Source organism: Macrosteles quadrilineatus, unplaced genomic scaffold (assembly GCF_028750875.1).
Source record: "Macrosteles quadrilineatus isolate MER2022 unplaced genomic scaffold, UCM_ALF_1.0 Scaffold_2__2_contigs__length_208266976, whole genome shotgun sequence".
In the NCBI taxonomy this organism is placed as follows: domain Eukaryota; kingdom Metazoa; phylum Arthropoda; class Insecta; order Hemiptera; family Cicadellidae; genus Macrosteles; species Macrosteles quadrilineatus.
The window spans coordinates 122,157,849-122,180,650 of NW_026542595.1; the positions used below are offsets into that span (position 1 = coordinate 122,157,849).

At 31.2% G+C, this 22,802-nt stretch overlaps 1 pseudogene; it reads left to right on the plus strand.

Moving 5' to 3' along the window:
* Window positions 1-12,236: 12,236 nt before the first annotated feature.
* LOC128984832 (leucine-rich repeat-containing protein 24-like) lies at window positions 12,237-14,527 on the plus strand (annotated as a pseudogene).
* Window positions 14,528-22,802: the final 8,275 nt, after the last annotated feature.

Below are 22,802 nucleotides of genomic sequence, written 5' to 3' on the forward strand. Positions count from 1 at the left end.
ATAAAGACACAACAATTCATTATCCTTTTATGGGTTACACCAATTATTGTTACCATAACGATTACCAATCTTTTTACGGGATACCATAATGATGTAGAATGATATAACGTATCCGAAATGTAATATATCTATTTGTTGTTTATTAATTGTAAATATTTTTATCCGTATGAATGGTTAGAACACTAATAACATGTAGACAACTTTGTTTATTTTTACCTTATACGTTAATAATGAAACGAATTCCCCACACAAGAATGATTGGTAAATCTGTCACCAGTTAACAATAGAGTTTGAAGGATTTGAATTCCAATACAGTCAGCGTTCAATCTGCATTTTCATCTTCCATTGAAGAGAAATTTGATAGAATCATCTTTTAAAATATTATTTGTAGGATTTCCCTGGGAAGGATATTTACTAAATTGTATATACTTGAAGTACTAAGGTGAAATATTAAAAAATATTCTTTATTAAAGGATATTTTTTACAATTATTATGTCAAACTGAGGTTTGATCATATGAGGTTTTTTAACGAAAACCTTAAAGTAGAGTAATTTGTATTGCAGTGCGTGCGTATATTATGCATTAATACTTCTAAGTTGTTTAACAATATGGAGTACTGATCTATTCAAAATTTACTTGTGTATGTGTAAGCAACTAGTTTGCCTTAATATTTAGATATACATTCAATGGACAAATAAACTTTCTCAACTAGCTAGTTTATTTTTAAATCCTGTAAGATGTAAAAAAAAAACTCAAATTTAACATGATTTTTATGATTTAATTTTTAAGGAACAATGATTAAGAAAGTTGATGTTTTTACTTTATAGTTTGATCTCAAAACAACATTTATAGATTTGGGAAATAAATACATAATAAGTTCAATCATCTGCGGCAGCGTTACCATATCTTGTGGCTATCAAGGCTCGTTTTCATTTATAAGGCTTCATGCTAATGAATGCGCCTTCCGAAAGTTTTAATTAAGAGATAGCCAAGATTACAAGAATGAAATTCTTGGCCAAACGAGGTTATACTTTGTATTCTTAACTCCAGAAGAGTAAATGTTTTAAAGCATGGTTGAAGAACGTTTGTATGAACTCTGTAACAAAAACAAAATAGATGTATGTGTAAGTAAAGTTCCAATATTGTGTTAAAAATATTTTTACCTACGGATGTCACTGTATCTATTTCAATATAATTAATTTAATATTTTAAATATTATTCAGTTCTGTATATTTTTACTAACAGGATGATTAAAAATATATGACAAATGTAAAACAGGCAATAATATAAGTCTACAGGCAATAATATAAGTCAATAAAGCGTCTTTAAAAAAGATTATTGTAAACAAATACAACTTCCTTACGGTCACAATATATTTAAAATATTCGCACACTGATTAAATATTGATAATAGACCATCCAAACACAAATGCCTACAGCTGAAATAACTAAATTATGATTTCAATTCTGTCAGATGCAGTATAATGTTAGGTCTTGTTTTATTGGCACCCTTTCAAACAGCATATTTTACCGTACTATAAATGGAGTATGTATTTATTTTTATATTTTACAAAACTTTTGATTTTATGTGTTTTAGAAAAATAAAAATAATTCAGACTATTTTTAACGCCTGGCCAGTGTTTGAGCCCCACTAAATTAATTATTCGCGATGGATTTGTTGTAACCAACATTTAGATAACTTAAATTATCATTATATTGGCCGATAATCAATAAACTGAATCTATTGAACCAACAAAGATCCTTTAGATCAATGTAGTGAGAGTTTGCCATTGCTATATAACTTGTACTATAACTTGAAACGGCCTTCTCAGAGATTTCCTTAACTTTGGTCTAAGTATACTTACCTCTCACTGCTTCAACTTTCCGGCGAAATGTTCGTGTAAAGCATAACCTATTTATTTTATATGGATAATACCATTTGAAAGGTTCATGTCCAGCCTAACTTGATTATTTTACTATCGCTAATACCATGGTATTGTCAGTTATTAAATAGAAATTTATTTATCAAGATGGCATTAAATTTTTATGTAGGAAACAGTTTAATGTGGTACATTTATACATTCATTTACCGTGTCTCGCTGTTATTTATCCATTAGATTTGTTCAATAAATAACAAAAGGTTACAAAAGATTATAATGAACACGAAACTCATAAGATTAAAATAGATTGTTTACCTGAAATTGTTGGAAAGGGGTAAGTATTTTGTTGTGATTATTTTCAGAGTATAAACGCGTTTTAAATGTCCTAATCGTCTTATAACAATTAATATTTTTTAAGTTGACTTAACTTTGGGTCCTTCAAGAGAGAGACTTTTACCGGTGCCAGTTGAAAACTCTTTATAATTAGTTAACAATTTCCCCTAATTTAGATTACAATAACATTGTATTTTTATAAAAGTATGGAAATTAAAACACACTATGCATTGCTTACGGTAATAACTACACACAATGTGTAATTAATATGTAAACAAAAATTCACAATTTGGTCTAAAATAGTTTTAAGTATTACTTACGTAAAATATATACTAATTAATGGGGTGGTATAAAATAATAATAAAAGTTTAACTTCATTTTGTATTGGGTTACCTAAAATCTCTGTATTTATTTATTAATACCTGAGTAATTTTCTAACAACGAAATACAATTTAAAAACTTAGCTTGGCTACATTTTCAGAATACTTAAAACTAAACAAAAATTGTATGACATAATAGCTCAACATTTTATATTTTCATCGCACATTTTCATATTTAGTTTAGTTGTCAGATAACATACTGGAGTTTAAAGTTTAGTTGTTGAGGATAAAATTACAACGTAGTTTTTTGCTGCTGGCAAAATCCACACGGCTTGCAAAGAACGTGAATTTATAACACTAAATATGTCTCACCCATGGTACTGAGCCTATAAATTATTATTATAGTGAGTTAGACAACGTGTTTGAGCAAATAACATTTCCCTATTTGATTATTTAGACGTTGCTCATTTAATGTAAAAAAACATACTTCAAGCATTACTATTACTACTACTCATATTCCTTTTAGTTTAATATATATTTAAATTATGATGAATGGTTTTTGAGGTTTATAGATAAAATCAGCATTTTTTTCTGAAATTGTTTTTAAATGGTCGACGTAAGAGAAAACATAAATTGCCTTGGAATAAATAATAAACTATATATTTACTCACCACAGTTATTAAATAGCATACACTACTGTTTTAAGTAGACAATTTTTACTTGTTATGTATGATATGAAGCTATTTAATTAATTATTTAAACAACAAGAATTATTATTGTATGTAGTTAAGAACAGTTTAATATATGCAGCCTGAGTTTTGCTTAGAACGTCATGTTAATTAGACAGGCAACACCATCTTTGAGTTCTCACTTTCATCTCAGTCTACCTTACACTTGCCTCTCTTATTTAAACAATTGAATTACTTCAAACGTCTCCTCATGTAATGTATATGCTGAATTTCTCTCTCCTCATACGTCTTCATATCTTTGACGTTAGTTTCTAGTTCAACAGTAAGTTAATTTACCCCATGGTTTACCTACAAATGTAGAAGTAACCCAACTTTTGGCAATAATATTTTTAGGCGTTTTAAAATATACTCGTAGTAAAAAACAAGCCTTCGAGGGCAGACAAAATAATTTACTTAGTAGTTTTTTTTTTGTTTTTTTTTACTAATAATAAAATTATTAAGTTGATCCTGTAAACGGTGTTGAAGAAGTTGTAGGTGTCTTTTAGTAATTGCGTTGTTACATATAAGAAATTATTTTAACTGTTACAGATTTAAAAATAGTTCAAATGGATCAAAATCTTCTCTTCAAAACTGTATAATTTGCTTACGAATATGCTTTACGAATTGTATTAGATTTAGTGTAAGAATATGGAATCAATAAAAATAAAATAATTGCTTTAATTTTCTCTTTACTGGATAACTTAATCAATATCGTTTTTATACGATCTTACCTTACCTCCTTGGCCACTGAAACCTAAGAACTACCTCAGAAGGTGTTTGGCCTTGCCATGATGCCAAGATGCCTCTACACTACTCTCCATCTTCAGCAGCCTTGGGGGTAATGTTTTCCTAATACTGACAAGTCCCTCAGCACCTGGCTTATTCATCCAAATCTGTCTCTTGGTACAGTATTTATACATTATATTGTTATATGTTATATTATACATTATGTATATTGTTTAATAATATATAATATATAAGCTTTCTTACGAGGTAAACACTAATATGCTGCACAATAAACATGTGATTTGATCATGGTTAAGTTGCCAAACACATCACAATAAGTTATAGATTTATATTTTAAAATAAAAAACCTAGTTTTTTCATCAAAGACCAAAGTTGTCCTATTTGCATTGGGAAGATGTTTGATATAATTTACGTTCCGTAAAGTAAATTTGTAAAGTCGCAAAACATCTCATCATTTGCAGTATGTTACTTGGCTGCAATATATTGCAATATTTTTAAATCCGTTTATTAGGTAAAAAGGAAATAATATTAGTACATTATTGAATTATAACATATAAATATGTAAGCATAATGAACCTCATAATTTAAATTCACTTATATATTTTACACTTAAAATAAAACCACCTCACATATTTTAATTTTGCGTAGGGTTTATTCGTCCCTGGAAGAGGGTGGTAAACTTTTGTCTCAGATTACCCGAAAACATTGTAAAACAACGCAATTTCACTAAGAAGCCTTGGTAAACAGCTGAGGGAGTTCGTTAAGAGTGTCCTGTAGAAGGAGGCTGCTGATTTCCATAGTCATGCATATGCAAGACGAGGGAAGGGAATTGAATCATCGTACATCGCTCTAATAATCATCCATCCTAAATAGTAATTAAGTCATATTTATTTGAACGACCGATTTCATCTAACTCATTGAACCACTGCGTTTTTGTATTGCTTTACTATTGTTTAGACATTTTGTTAATAAACATTTCACTAATTTCTCGTAACTGAATGTTTTTGTAATCTGTCCAAGGGGAAGACTGTGGGTTTTGTCACACCTTCTTCAAGAGCTAACCCTCACTGGGTAAAGGTGACTGTTAAATTTATATTAGGACTAAATACAGTTCCGTTGATGAATTGGTGTTTCGTTGAGGAGGTGGAGGATGACTAAAGGGAAGTCATATACAGTAATCTACAGCAATACACATTTTTTCTTATTATATATCCCACCATTATGTAGTGCTCTTAGGATCAAGCCCAAAACTGTTACCTGTATAAGGTTAGCTGTTGGATAAAGTCCAGTGGTGGGTTGGCTGGATTTGAACCAAGGAACCTCGGGAAATAAATTCGCATACTCTGTCACTAGACAATATGTCCCCCACTAGTGTTATTTTTTTAATCAACGGTAGACTAAGCAAACGTTACGACCCTAGGTTTCCCAAATTAAATTACCTATTCATATAGGGGGCAAAAACGCGTTAAATAATAATACACAAACCAAAATACGTACTATAACCAAATTAGTATTACATTTTCAAAATCTCCATAAATATCAAAGGTGCATATACAGTTTTATACTTATACCTTTTTTCGTCTTATAACGCTTAAACATTTTTTGTATTTATAAACATTTAATTTCAATGTAACTATGTATTCTATGTTTCAAAATTTAACTATTCAACAATAAACATAACAATACTATTACGTATTGATAGAATTAATTTATGAAAACGCTTATTTTAATTGGATGGTTTTCTTATATACGTATAATCTACTACAAATCGGTTATATTCTCTACGTGTTAAAGCAAACATAATAACTCGTATTTAATGCGATGGAATTGTTCCAAATAGCCTCATAAATCATAACTATCTGGGCTTGTAGCAACAAACACATACTAAATACTATAAGTGTGTATCGATAATAATTCCCATGGTGTTTCGGAAAAAGCAGTCTGATCTTTTAATATATTAGTTATTATGTATTTTATACGTATTGCATTCTGTTAAATTCAAACATATCTAGATTGACTACCCTAAAAGCAGATACAGGTCCTTTTTTACAACCTTTTTTTAATACTAATATATTTATAAATTCTTATTTAAAACCGTATTGAATGCGACTATAATGTAACCGTTTTATAAAAGTGATTTCGTTATTCAATATTGTTTTACCTTTAGTTTTGTTGCTACATACAGGAATATAATAAAATTGATAACGGTGCGAAATATTTAGAATTATTTTTAACCATGAGCAAATTGTACCAGATTCAAACACATGAAACAATGACACGGAGCACATGGATATTATTCTAACACACACTGTATCTAAATTAATTGACTAACAAACAGTAGAATTTGTAAACAAACTAAGTAATTGCCTCCATCCCCTTAAAAGTTCAGTTTCACTTTTTTAGTGGTATTTCATCGAATATATTGATTTCCTTGTGATATAAATGCCAGTTATATATTTTTTACTTAATTTATACTTTTCAACTAATCGCCATGACGAAATTTTTATATAAATAGAAATTACATCACCGATAATACTTGGTGTTTGTAAGACATTCATACTGCATCTACTTACTTTGTGGCAAATATTAAAATGTATGTGAAATTTTAACGTTCAATGATAGATAAAATAATCTTTTACAATTCAAATTATAAATAACGTACTTCCAGTCTTACTAATTGGTGTCATAAAGTTTTTTTTTAGAAGGGCGAAATTGGTTTTTTCCATCACAATTTATTATTAACTAAATAGTAAATTCAGTTTTCAAAATACTAACATAACTTATCTTCTTATTAGAAATGTTTTGGGAGGTATCGTGGAAAACGCAAACGTGTTGGTATCTCAAATTACAACCCGAAAAATCTGTTGGCATATATTAAAAGAGTGGACATTAGTAGATTATTTGACGAGCCTAGGATCTAGCTGGTTTTTGGGTCAAATAGTGTGAAAACAATATTAGCAAATTAGCATTGCGTGCTATCTATGTCTACTCCTCTATGCTGATAGGTAGGTAAGTGTCATCATTGTCAAAACAAGACTTGCACCCTAACATACTAGCAATCCTTAGAACATAATAAATACAAGTAAAAAAACATAATACCTAAAACCAACGACATTTACATTAATGTTGCCTAACATAAAAAATATATGTAAAAATCCTTTACCAGGAATTTGTTAAATTAAGTTAATTGTTTTTTAACCAAGTTGTACCAAAACCTATTTACTTTTTGGCATAATCGTTTAAATCGCATTGGTTCTTTAAAATGTATGTTCCTTGTTAATACATTAACAAAACTTCCTATTGTTTTACTGGTTAGAATATAAAGGCCAGTGATTGCTAGGCTATTCAAAACTGTATTGCTTAATTAACAACTCGACGAAATCATAAAAACGCTCTCGTTTGGAAACGAGCCTTGGAAACTCCTAATTTCAGTCTTTTTATTCATTGGTAACTTGATGAATCAATTATCAAAAGCCTGGCTTCTTATGTTGTTTCAATAATAATGATAAATTTTTCAAGAATGTTTTATTTCACGCAATGTTGAATTGAATTCTTTTAGTTATTTTTTTACGCCTTTTGTGAAGTTTTAGATTTTTTAGTTTTGTAAGGATTGTTTTTAGCATTGGTCTTGTTACTATGCAACGTAAACATTTTATTAGATGGCATAGGTTATAAATAGCTCAGAGATAAAACGTCATATGGGTCCAGAAACGATCTAACTTAAAATCGAAATATTTAGATTCTTCGTCGACCACCATAACTAATAATTTTCTCACCTCGCATGCATTAGTTTATATATAAATCTAGTAACACCACTTTGACGTCAATTTCATTAACTTTTCACATAGTAAAAAAATAATACAAACCGTTATTGTTTATTAGAAATAGTTTTAGTTCTTCCAATAGAACCAAGATGGACTTGATATTAAAGTTTTGTAGATTTGTGTAAAAAAACAATAAGGATAACTGTAAGGGAATTCAAAATAATTTTGTTTTATGAATCTGTCACACTTTATTATTATATGTATTCATGATGTGAATGCATGTAGAAGTGTTATGTAATGAAATGAAATGAAATATTCCGGATGTTTATGAGTCAACCATAACGCCATTCTGTAAGATATAGAAAACTGTAATTGTGTTCAACAGGGGTATTTAATAATGCATGATCTTAGTTCGGAGACTTGACTCGTCTGCTCTTCAATAAAACATTCCGTTCATTAGCCTAATGGCCCGTTATCCAAGCTATCCGAAACATCAACGGATTATGGAACACTGAATTATTGGCCATTATGCAAATCGTCTTTGTGATAGTCAACTAACGTTTTCTAATTAAAATTCATATTTACATCCATTTTTCCTACAAATTAGTATTAAGTCATGTTTGAGAATTGTATAAAGATTTACTATTTTTGAACAGCAGTAAATCAAAAGTACAAAGATGTTACCTTTGTAACATTGTTAATATAACATGATTGTTAATATAACATTACCAATTAAAATGCGTATGCCAACAAAGGTATTGTAATGCAATTAAAAATTCAAAAATAATCTAAAAGTTAAATAAGATATTTTTTAAGTGACTGACCAGCTTTTTTGTGAGGACCAATTAAAGAAAGTCCATTGCAAAAATAACCATGTTTCAGTATATTTATCAAACGAACTTAATTAGGGGAATTCCTATCAAAATAGCCAAAGAGATTATTAACGGCAATCAGGTTTCATTAAAAATGTGTTTTACTGTTGTATTAAAGTGAAAATTGTGTGAATTTGAGTTATTGTAGCAAAATAATTTCTTCAGTTTATATCATTCAATTTTGTCTAAAATACATATATATAATGTATAATATTTTGTGTTTAGAGATTAAAATATAAGATCCATCATTTTAATATTAAAGAAAACGTAGTAAGTATAGCTTTTTATTTACAGAATATTCGCCATTAAAAGTTAACATTTTAACCATTAGGGTAGTATTTCTTTGGCTGAACTACTACTAAAATACTGTATGTAAAATTCTGTAAATAAAAGTTGCTAAAGCCTTGACGTTCACAACCGAAGGTGGTTTTTGGTTTGGGAGATAAAACAAACGGAACACCGCAGTAGACCTGAATATTGATGTGGACACCACCTAGTTCTCTCTGTCTTCTTTATTTTTACTTTTTCTTGTCATCTTTTATATTTTTCAGTTTTTCATATGACTGCGAGTATATTAAACAAACCGTTTTCCTATAATCTACAATATAAACAATAAGTGATTGCACCACAAACCACTTTTTTTAACCTAATCCATCTAAACTCAATCATTTAATAGAAACCTAATTGTTTCTCTACTTAATAGTACAAAAAAAAACTAAAAATTAACTCTTAGTGGATACTGAATTAAATGATAGGTGTCTAACCTATATACATCGATGGGATAAACATACTCCCTTTATTTATCATTCTTATTGATCATCTGGAAAACATAAAAGTCGCGAAGTAGTCTTGGATTTTATAATAGAATGAAATACCTACTTCAACCATCTAAAGCTATTGCAGTTTCTGGTCCAAATAACACTGCAACACAGTTTCAACCAGTAATGACTCCAGTAGGAGGTTCACATGTGTGTAATGGACAGTCAGCTGTAATGTCTAGGTTGCAGGTAATTCATACAAGATGAACGACGTCCAAACATCAGACTGTGACTATCGGGTCTCATTGTGTACAGACAAACTCATTGTTTGTTTAAAACCGTCCATTAAACTCTTCGTAATTCAAAATTGTAATTTTCTGCTGTAGTGGACAATTAATTCTAGATTTAAAATGGGCCTACTTTGTCAATTGTACACTTATTAAGCTAACGGAGGTTTAATCACCTTGCAATCCTAGTTGGGGCACTAACACAATTTTTCCGTCAAATCGCTCTGAGACAAAAGGCTGGTACTGTTGTTAAAAAAATTGTTAAAAGCTTCATTATTTATTTAATTTCCATTAATTTCTAGGGTTAGTGGTATCTTCAGCTGATTACAACACCACCCCTAGCCAAGAAGCCTAACATTGAAAATGGTATTACTATTTGTGTACTTTAACTTGGCACTAATGATTAATTGTTTGAAAACTGGCAACATTCCATTGCAAGGCCACAAAGTAGCTGATAATATTCACAATGTTGGCACCAACATGTTTTAGTTTAAGAGTTTGTGGAACTCAATTAGAATAAAACTAACTATATGTTATATTTAAATCCATTTTAATAACATTGTTTTAATAGTATTGTAGAGTAAAAAGGGAACAAGTTCTATGTTATTATGTATATTTATTTTATTTTTAAACCGCAGCTGCATATATCTTTAATTTATTATTGTTAAAATTGTACCTATTTATCCTTCTTGTTCACTCTATCGTAAGCAGATTACGGGACACAACAATACTACTTTCGTTCGAGTAGTGTCATGTAAACCCTAATAATGTTACAATTCAGCACCGAGATTGTGATATAAAAAAAATAGCATCAAAGTTACAGTTAATAACTCAGAGCTTTCAACTTCCAAAAGCATTAATCATATAACAAGTCACCGTAGGATCTCAAATACAATCCAAAAGAGCTGTGATAAGCAGGTTGCATGTATCGTCCACAAAACACTGGTCACTCAGGCACCACAGTACTTGAAGGAAAAACTGAAAGCGAGGTCGGCCGTGAGAGAGCGCAGAACTAGACAGGACTTGTTGCTTGACATACCAAGGGTTGTTCTTGATGCTGGTAGAAGGGGTTTTTCTTACTTCGGGCCGGCTCAGTACAATGCACTTCCTTGCAAGCTAAAAGCACTGTCTTACAACAGTTTTAAGAATCACCTAAAGAGTTTGTAACTTATCTTATTTTGTTTCGTAGTTATAAGAGGTTTTATTTAGTTTAAGTTCTGACTTGAGTCAATTTGTAAAACAGTTTTGTAACTGAAATTCGCTCATGAATAAAGACCTTATTTATTTATTTATATACATAAAAATAATTCAGTTATTATTTGGTGATGAGGTAAACAAAAGTAAAAGGGGATTATCCATAAAGTCAAACATAAATCAAAGTATCTTAATTTTAAGTGGAAGTGTAAGAACTGTGATAAACGCAACAAGTTTTTACTCTTCATGAATATTGTATGTGGCAGTCATACGTCATTCTGACAGCCTTGGTTTTATATTTAGCTTCTTAGGTGATCTTAGTTCCTAAGTTCAACACATCTCTAGCATGGGATGATGATATTAGATTACTTAATAAAATGTTCACCCAAGGTCACTAGGCTATGCCCGAAACAGATTTACACATTAATTTAGGTAAGGCTTAGAGGGGTGAAGGTTAATGCCATTGGGTATTGAGAGGATTTGAACTCTCAACCTCGGGGACTTAAGCCTAATTCTCTACCCCTAGACCATCACGTCTGCTAGTGCAATATAGTCAATACTGTACTGTCTTGACAACGTCGACACACTTAAAAAGGCTTTATCTGAAATGATTTATTTTAGATTGTTTCTTAAATTAAAATGTTCTAAAATATCAAGACAGAAACATAATTAACAACAACAAATTTGTATGCCGTTTCGTCAAATTGTTTTTTGCTGTCCAAGTGTCCCACAAGACGAGGATGGCACCGTTTACAATTCATTACTATCTCAAATTCAGCGGTTAAGCTTTTAGACAAGCTCACTGAGCAAACCGGTATAATGAAATGTAAACATTAATTCCACTGTCTATATGTTCTTGAGACAACTTTATCAAGATTTTCGGGACCTAATTATCTATAGTTAAAATATTAATTAAGTAGAACATTAATTTTGATCATTATTGCGTTTTTATCTAAAATCAACATGGTTGCACATCACTAACACACATACAACATATTAATCTTATTGTTAAGTCCTTCTCGATAAAGTAGGCTAATATAGGCAGGTTTTAATTCGTTTGGTCTGTTGTTTCGAAGACGTAACACTCAATTCAGAAGATTAAACAAACGAACGAAACCTAAAATAACCAAGGTATTATTTTATAAAATTGGAAGTAGTATCTCAGTTAGTTACAAAGCACGTAAGAGAAATATATTATAATAAGGTGTCGGCGAGTCTAAACAGATCATACCTCCTTCCCTGTCTTTATTACGTGTTACTTAATGTTTATGCCAAAAACGTTTTAATAAAATATGTTTAGTTTTTATTATTATGTCTTTTCCTATTTTATAAATGGAAATATTTTAATTATCCTATGTATCAATGTATCAATAAGAACCTGATCACGATACCTGATGGCATGGATCAAGGGACGCAGGTTCTTGATTTCACCGGCAACAATCTTAAGCTTCTGCCACGGGAGAGGTTTCAACGCATGGGCTTGACAAACTTGCAAAAAATATACTTACCGAGATGCAGAATAAGTCAGATTGATGACAGAGCCTTCAGAGGGCTGACGAATCTGGTTGAACTTGACCTATCGTTTAACTACATTACGTCAGTTCCCACCGAGACATTTTTGGACTACCCAGCGTTGATGCGGTTAACGCTGAACAAAAACCCGATAAGGTACCTAAAGTCGGCTTCGTTTCAACCTCTAAAGTTCTTATCGACGTTGGAAATGACTGATTGCCAAATGGAAGTTATTGAAGATGACGCGTTCAACGGGCTTGAGAGCTTAGAGTGGTTGAAACTGGATAAAAATAGAATTATGAATATACGAGGTTCGAATATTCTTCCGGAGAAACTCAATGGAATATCCCTCCAGAACAACCCATGGCAGTGTGACTGTCGTCTCGTTGATTTTAGAGACTGGATGGTTAGGTATAGAGTACCCCAAACTGTAGAGCCTAAGTGCAATTCGCCCTTACGACTCAAGGGTAGGTTGATAAACAGTCTGGAACAGAACGAGTTAGCTTGTTTACCGGACGTGACACCAACAACCCTGTACTTGGAGATAGCAGAGGGCAAGAACGTTTCTCTCCTTTGCAGGGTTTCGGCTATTCCAGAAGCCAAGGTGTCGTGGTGGTTCCAAGGAACAGTTTTACAAAACGACTCAATGGTAGCTCCCGGTCTCCACTTGTACTACTTCGTCGAAGAAGGTGGTATAGAAAAGAAAAGCGAACTGTTTATTTTCAACACAAACATCGATGACAACGGAACATTCGTCTGTATTGCGGAAAACCCAGCAGGGAAATCTCAATCGAACTTCACCATAAGAATCGTACTTAAAGAAGAGCCTCTTGTGGGAATAGCGGTATTCCCGTATGAATACATCATTTTGATATCCGGAGTAGTGTCCGTGGTCGCAATTTTCTTCATTCTGTTCGTCACCATTTGCGTCCTGAGATGTAGGAAACAGAGAAGAAAGAAGAGGAAGAAGGATAGAAGTAAAGTCGCTGCGTTAAACCAACAAACATCAAAGGCTCCTGGCATGCGGGAAAGCTCCGAAAAAATGACGAGGATAAACTCAACCATAAATCCTTTAGGAAACTCAAAACTCAACGGGTCAGTAATATTGACAGATGGCCAACCACATGATATGATGCTGCTGTCCACAGACGCGGGGATGATTGTCGTTCCAAACAATCTAAGCAGTCTTCACCCCTTCGGGATGCAAAGCATGTTAAAGACCTAACAAGTGGAACAGAATCCCGACCTGTTAAACGACACCGAGAGTAGCAAAGGCAGGTTGAAATCTAATGATATTCTAAACGGCACTGATGGTGAAAGTGCTACCGGTAGCAGCGTCGACGAATTCAAGAATCAACCCAATTCTCAATGGAGAGACGTAAACCAAAGGCTTCCGAACGTTACATCTCTATCAAGAGGAATATCCGGCAGTAGAGAAATCTACCCTAACATGCAAGACGTGCAACTATCCCCGAGAAAGTTCATCGGCAACGACGGCTACCCTGTTGACTACGGTCTACCAAAAATCCCTACTCACTTCTCCGTCACTGCAATGCCCCCTGCTGCGTTCTACCGTACTCTTCCTCACAAACCGAGACAAAACGCAGCGAATCCAGCCAGTAGGTATTCCAGGGAAGCTGAGTTCCTGTCGAAGTCCATTCACCCACCCTCGTATGAACATTACAGCTAATGACATAAGATACACTGCCGAGGGATACCCTTGCGGTCCTCCACCGTTCTCGACGGAAACGCAGACGAGTTTCGCAGAACCGTTCTTACTACCGTCACCACCAGCTGCCTATAAGAGTGAGCCGGCTCCCAAGGACGTCGCGGCCCAATGGCCGGAGACTTCGACAGACTCAGTTAAGACTGTTACCCAATGTAGTGTGGCGGCTCAGACGTCCGACCAATCAGAGAAGGCCTCCCTCCCCCCACCACACCCCCGGCCACCCGTGCTAACTGAGAGTCCTGACGAGGGATATGAGGGTGACCCCGACAACACGGAAATGTGACGCCTCCACCACTAACATGGCGATCGTTGAGCAATATTTTTATAACTGAACAATTTATGATAAAGAAGTGCTCAAATGAAATGTAATTTAGGTACACAATAATGTTTCGTTGTGACGTGGAAAATTGTGTTTTTTCCATATGTTTAATTCATGTTTTCCTGCCTAATTTTTGTACTCAGATGCGTCAAGGAAGGATTCTTATTATAACTTATGTTTGTATTAGAAATCTGAACTCAGCTATTAACTGAAAAATAATAAAGGTTTTACGGTAGATATGATGCTTTGTTGAAAAAAGAACAACGATAAATATGGAAAAATACCGGCATTTATGAGGTTTGTCTTAAAAGACAACTAATTGTATTTAAAAAGCTTGATTTTACTTTATTCTGTTTTCGGAATAAGTTTCTTTTGTGAATAACATTGGAAATATTTCTGTAGACTTTAATTTTGCCTTCTTGTGACATTTAGTATGGAATACAACATTTCTTACAGTTTTGAATCAATTATACTGTAATCAATACTGTTGATTTATTTATTAAATATGAATAACATTATTAGTGAGGCCTAGTTTTTTTTATTACTATATATTGTATTTTATTTCTAAACACTGTTGAAATAAATTCACATTAAATGGTTTTAAGTAAAATCACGCTGTGATAAATATGAGTAATATAGCGAAAAATCATGATTCTTTATCTGAAAAAACCATCGTGTTTTTGTTAATCTTATTTTCAAAGAATTACTACTAAGGGGAAGCTATGTAATGGTGATATGTTTAAGCCTTTTATATCCACTATATTAATTTAACGAACAAAAATTGTTTATTTATCTTAAAAAAAACTTTATACAATACTTAAATTAATTTAAGACAGATGTGTTTAATAATTATTGTGTTGAAACTGAATTGTGTAAATATGTATGATTATGTAAATAGTTTCAAAAATTGTTTTATATAATATTCACATTGTGATACCAGTCACTGAGAACTTACATGTACAGACTAGATAAGCCAAGGTAAAAATACGATGAACATTTGTACTTAAATTACAATATTTATTACCATAAGTGTAATTTGTTAATTGTTTTAAATAAAGTTCTTAGATGAAACATAGCGTTATGTTTGGGCATAAACAGTTTGATTGTGGCATAAAAGGCCACGAATAATTACAAGGGCTGTTAAGCTTGGGGTATTGAAAATGCTAAAATTATTAAAAATACATTCATTTGTATATGATATAAATACTTTCCTTGGCATAAACAAAACTATTTAAATAAATAATTATTGAATTTTTGAATAGTTTTCCCCCTCTAATCAAACAACATACAATTGGGTATCAATATCAAATTTTTTAAGGTTACTAATTGAATTATTTATGATCAAGCAATGTATTTTCTATGTTATTACTGATATAGTAACGTTGTGCCTCATTCATTCTGTTTATGATTTAAAATATAAATAAAAACACATTTATATTGTTGGCTGTACAAATATTTTAATACAATGTTAATCATTGTCCTTAAATTTCAAAGATTACTTAGCCAAAACGTATCTGGTTTGTATTTTTTGACATTTTATAATTACAAAACTAACCTCTTTCACTTACCAAAGTCAAAAAGTTATACATTGATCTTCCACACGTTGTTTTGCACTTAGTACTTTTGGTTTGATTTTTATTCAGTAAATGGCCAATGTACTACACTGTAAAAACAGTATTTATGAAAGAAGACTACTTACACGTTTAAACCAAAACATTAGGGGCAGTTTTATACCCTCGCAAATAATAACTCCTGGTTTTGGTTATTTATGTGATAATAACATGACAAAATAACACATAAGTTTATGAGAGAATTTAAATCGTTAGGGGTGTTTAAAAAAACCTATGTTGATAAGGTGAAGAGAATTTTCTTTCTTTGAGAAAAGAATTGTAGGGTAAAAAGTATAAAAAAGATTTATTAGACGTAATCAATTGAGAAAATAAAACTAAATTGGAACCACACTAAGTTCGAATTAAATAATGGTATGACTATATAGATTAGTTGATTAAGCCATTTTGTACGTAAACGACTTGTTTAAGTTTAAACATTTGTTTAATCGTAGTCCTTAGTTTTATAAAATGCATTATAAACTTAGGTACAGCCAACGGAAGAACTGAAAATACATAATTTATTATAAAATAAACAATAACTTTGTAGTTAGAGGTGTATTGCACATTTATTGTAAATAGCAACCAACAGTTACAATGTTGATTATATTTGGTAAAATAAAATTCGTAACAAATACTGGGTATCTGTTATTTGTACCTCTAATGTCTGCATGTATAATTTAGCTGTAAATATTAATATTTGTTTGTAGCAAAACTTTGAAATAATTCAAGAAAAAGGTACAAGGAAAATTCAACATATCCTATTGTAAAATTGATGCATTTAAATTTTGAACACTTGTTGACAAAATTAAAATAAAAAAAACTTGTTTTTAATGTTATAATAACATGTACTACGATAAAATTCATTAAATTGAATTTAAAATATAATTATTTATTTTCACAATATCAATATGTTTTGGTAAAACCTAAATTAGTTTAAGTTTAAATAAAACAGTACGATACGCCTGATCCAAAATATATACCATCCGCACAACAAACCCGTATTTGCAGAATTCACTAAATAGTATCAAACGGATTAAAGCTTAGGTAATAAAAGGATCTTTCTGAGGTTAACTAGTTTTTCATAATATTTTACCATGCGAATCGCACAAAACTACAGTATGAAGTCTTTCTCATATTTGCTTCGTACAAATATCTTACACCAACCATCCTTCAGGCAAAATATGAAACATGACATGCCTTCATGTTTGGAGATGAAACATTTCACATTACTTACGATTGGTTTTGATCGAGAATTATCCAAAGAAGTTTGAGGATTTGATATTACATATGTCGTGGATCTGTCAAATTCAGATTACTCTTCCAGGATAAATTTCTCGTTTAAACGTAAATGTAAAAGTTATCAGTCTGAGCTTTTCAAGTCTTGTGGGAAACTACCCTCCTTTTAAATGTTATAAAATTGGGGTTTTATAATATAAACGTTTTAGAACACATTTCAAAGATGGCTCATTTGTTTGAATTAAAATTAACATGTGCCATCACGTACTATGAATCAGATTCAATCAAGGTTCTAAGTATAATTTTTATAAACAAATTTGCTGATGATTATCCTCTTACGTAAAATAAGTTACACAGCAGTGTTCAGCAAGTACTCGGCTCATTAATATTCTACAAGCACTTGTACCCACAGTGCCCAGGTCAGTCTTGTCTATTCCAGAGCTCATTACATCTCAAATCACGTAAACCTTCTTGTTTATTTTAATAATACAGTTATGAATCTCTCTACGAGGAAAAACAGGCTAAGTTTTTGAGACGGTTGAAAAATACTTTTTGCAGAAATTTATATAAAAAATGTTTATTTACATGATAAATTGAGTAATTATGATTTGTAGTTAAGGAAAGATTGTGTGTAGACATTTGTTGTACATAGATATTCAAAATGAAAAAGTAAATTGGTTCCGGGTGATCTTTTTGTGAGCTACTTCCTTTTAGCTACTTCTATAGGGAAATTCGAGGAAAAAGAACAATTTGATAAAAGACAAAAAACATTTCATTTCCCTTGATGGTTTATTAAACAATTTATATCTCAACTATTGACCACACCATTACTTCACAGTGTTCTTTGAACCCATATTTAATATTGAACGTTCCTTTAATCAACAAGACACAGATTTACACAGATATTCACAGATTTAGTAACACATTATAAGTGTTAAGTTATAACAAAAACAATTACAACTAAATACCAGCTACAATTTGTTTCATGATTTTTTTATGAAAGTATAATACTAGTTAATGATAAAAGATAACGGTAAATATAATGTATGACCTATCCAAGTACATTTAGAAGGAATTATAGTAGACTCTCTCTTATCTCTATCTTATCTTGACTCTGACCTTTTAACCGGACATCGGTTTGACCGGACTTCACTCGGCGGAAATGACATCTCTTTAACCGGAAAATTTTTATCAGCGCATCGGTTTAACCGGACTAGATCGGCAGGAAGTGGACGGTACTGAAATGACTGTTCTCGTGGGAAAGATTTGAAGCCTGTGATCATGTGTCTAAATACAATGCCCTCCTAAATTTTAGTCAAATATGTATACAGTATGCATTTAAACGGTCTGTTTTAACGAGTTTTTGGGGACGTCGGTTTAACCGGAAAACCGTTATCCGGACTGGCCTCGGTCCCGAGGAGTCCGGATAAGAGGGAGTCTACTTGGGAATAGGAAACCGATCTATTATTCTAGGACAATATTGCAGGAAATTGTGTTATATATGTTTCAATACAATTCTAATGCAGAACAATAGTCTATATCCAGACACAATTTATACTACGATCCAAACAGACGAATCCCTCTCAAGGAAATAAGGTTATTACAAATCAATACAAAGCAGGAACAGTCGTATGTTTCCCTTCAGTAATATATTGCAGCAGTTGTGTGTCTTTGGATGGATCCGCTTCCTGAGACACAAATCAACGATTCAGAATAGATTCAAAATAAACAGACATCTGTAGTTAATAAAAAATGTAAATAATTATATATATATTTTTTAGCTTATTTTAATCTTGTCCAAAAGCGTATACGTATTTCACCGCATTGGAGAATAAACCTTTTACTGATCTCAACTGCTTCTGTAGACGTAAATTAGGACAAATATTATTATTTATACTGTATATTGTTATTTAGACGAAAGAATATTGAATAATAATAATGCAGCAACAAAACTATTGTAGCCTATATTATTTTCAGAGATAACTATTAATTTTACGATTGTAATATATCACCAGCTATGGTCAATGATATTTCCCAACGAATATTTGTTTTTATTGCAATACAGTGCATGGGTGTAAAACGCTATATAATAGCGGACTTGGTAGGAGGAAAAACGTGGTAGGCTTACCTTAGACACAGATACAATTGCGCTTTTTCTTCTAGGGCGTTATCGATAGCAACAACAAACGTTCGTTCTTACATTAGCTTTGTTTTGAATATTTTAGTACCTGGTTCTATAACTAAATTTACCTTATTATAAGTTTTAGTAAAACACAGGCTGTGATTTTGAAAAATAAAACCTAGGAGTGATCCTTGTATTTCTTGATATCTTAGTAGTTCTTAAATTTATATCTAGAACTTAAGCAAATAAGTAATTATACTTGATAAATTGAGAAAAATGAATTGCTATAAAAAGTAACTAATAGTAACTTTATCTGGGCATAGGGAGGGAGGCAGCAGATATTAATTACTGCGACACGGGGCTGGCTGGGTCATTCATATGAATGATAGTTGGGTTGTCACTTCAATACGCTGTCAGCAAACCTCCATAACAAACATATTGACCAAAACAAAAATGGCAAAGTCTATTAATATTAGAATTAAAATACATGTGCTAGGGCCTTATTAAGGTTACGGATCTATGCATTTTCTAGCACAAGTGTTTAGTTTAACACGACGTTTGCAAACAAAAACACACGTAATAAATAACTTAAAAGTTATATAACACGTTTTATGAGATGAAAATATAGTTTCAACAGGATAGATAAAAAATTACTGTTTGGATATGAAGGTGTTAGTACATAAAATACAAACTAAACATTATTCAATCCTTTGCAAATATACTTGTTAATATTACATCACAATCCCCCCCTGTAAAACCCCTTGATTCATTAGTTGGTTTTCCCACCACAGATGGTGTTCTATAACATGTCACGTGAGGCAAATACACAACAATATGCTAGATGATTTTATAAAATTGAGTACCGAATTTTATAAGGATATCCTTAATTCATTGTATCACAGATGTTAATTTAAAACACGACATAAAACTAAATGCTGCACCTTATAGCTAACTAAGCATTTTTTGTCAAAAAAATTATGATTTTGTTTAATATGTACCCATTAATCCTACTCCTAATTATTTTGTACTTAGTTAAGGGAGACTCTGTGTAGGCTCATTATTTAGTCATACGTATTTTTCTCTTATTCCAGTTCATTTGTAATAAACTAAATAAATATAAATGTTACTAGAAAATCATCTTTTAATCAATTAAGGGGCGCAGAAATATTTACATGAAAAATCCATTTCGTTCCAAACAAATTGTTAAATTTAATTAATGATGGAGTTACAAAAGGTTTAATTGAATAAGCCATGTGAACATTGTTAAAACGTTAAGCTGTTGTGAAACGAAACGGACGTTTTGACGTTAACCTGAAAGTGTTTATGATGAGTCGTTAATTCTCTTTGTAATTAATTTTGTGTGTTTGTTATGTAGAAATAATATTATAATATACCTCAACAATATGAATGTTAAACATACATTCAATAACTGTAATATACAAACAACAACAAAGTGAGTGTTGATAGTAAATTTTAAAATATTTTTAAATGCGTAACTTCGTAAATCAAATTGAAATTTGCCATGTTCGTCCAGATATTAATAAAAGGTGAATGCCCAATACTACGTAGCATACTCTCTTACGTGAAGCATACTCTAGTAAGACAATTTGATATGATTATACATAACAAATACTATATAATTATCAGAGTATTTTTATCAATCGGGGCTATTTTTTCCGCAAATCAGCGGATGAGTTTTAACGCGTAGGATTGTTTAACATTGTTTTCATAGATTCTTTATATATTGTTTTATAGTTAGTTTTTATGAATATTTTATTAGTATTAAGGACAAGAGTTGTTTTGAAAAGCAGACATATTGTATCTGAAAAACGCTTGCTAAATAAAGACATTATTATTATTATAACGCAAGGCAAATGTAAATGTACGCATTTGTTAAAATAGTCATCTTAGCTGTGGTAAAATAAAAAAATCATTGTATGTAATTGATCTTAATCAAACTTATATTAAATTGTTTTAAGCAATATAAAATATAAAAATTTCATTGCAAATGAACACAATAAGGAAACGACATATGAGAGTAATACGTTTGACAATAGGCCTATTTCCTTTCCTGCGGGAACAAAACGTGATTCTCAGGACGGGTTCATTTTGAAGTAACTTTTGTTTGATATTTTGTTGTCTTTGGTCCAAACAGGTTATGCTTTTTATCTAGCCTTCTTTGCGTATTATATGTATTTTGTATTTATGCAATCAATTAAGAATTATCAAAGTACATTATTATAACAATTGAAATGTCTACTCTCCAGCAGTTTCTACGTTCAATTCTGATCGTCTTGTAAAGATTTCACTAATTTAATCTCGAAAATAGAGAAAATTTTTAATTATTCCTAAAGTAACTGATAACCAATTATTTGTATTTATAAATATTACCGATTATTTTTAAAACGTAAACCTTTTTGAAGTTACAATGTTACGCGCGTACGTTTTTACGTCAATAGTTTCGATGAAAAAAATTAGTCAATCACATTATAAACATTTGGTATAATTTTAGGGGTTTATTTAGTCTATAATTTATTTTTCTTGTGATGCTATTTACCGTGGTGAAGTTAAAACACAATCAGTGATGATTCTACCAATTATTTTGCAGATTTAAAGGTTGTTTGTTCAAATGTACAAAGATTAATAGTATTTTGCAATGCACTAACCATTGTCTCTCACTGAAAAGGTCGAGGTTTAACTATTTAAACTAGGCTTACTAACAATTATGCACATCTAGTAAAATTATAAAAATAAATTTGCAGCTATAGTGACTACAACAAAAGAAATAATACACTATTCAGATAACAAATGCATATTCTGCCTTAACAATTTACTGTTTGACCTTTAATGCGGCTGTAGATCAAATTTTAGGTGAATAGCAAACAACAAGTGAAAACAAACTGTAAAAGCAGCAATGATTTTTTTTTTGCAGTATACTTTTACGGTTTTCACAAAAAAATCTAATATTTGTTGTGTGTTTTGCCTAAATCAGATGTAGGATAAAAAAAAACGGGTAAAGAAAATAAATAGCCTACTATAAAAATAAATTTATATTCTTATAATGGCACAACTAACTACATTCCAATTTTCTGGTCATCGTTAGGGGGTTGTAATTTTGTAAGTGTGAAAAAATTGTATATTGTATACAAAGTATTAAAGAACGTATTTTTTATTACTCAAAAAACTTAATGATTTTTTTCATTATTGGTTCATTATTAGTTTAATTCATGTTTAGTTTATTTGGTGGATCAGTTTCAAAAATTTTTTTTAAAGAAAATGTGTGTGATAAAACATATTTAATTAATTTTAATTATGAAGTCATCGTTTTGGTAAATGTCTACAGTATTGGTACTTATATTAATAGAAATATTACTTAAAGCTCCCATTTAAGG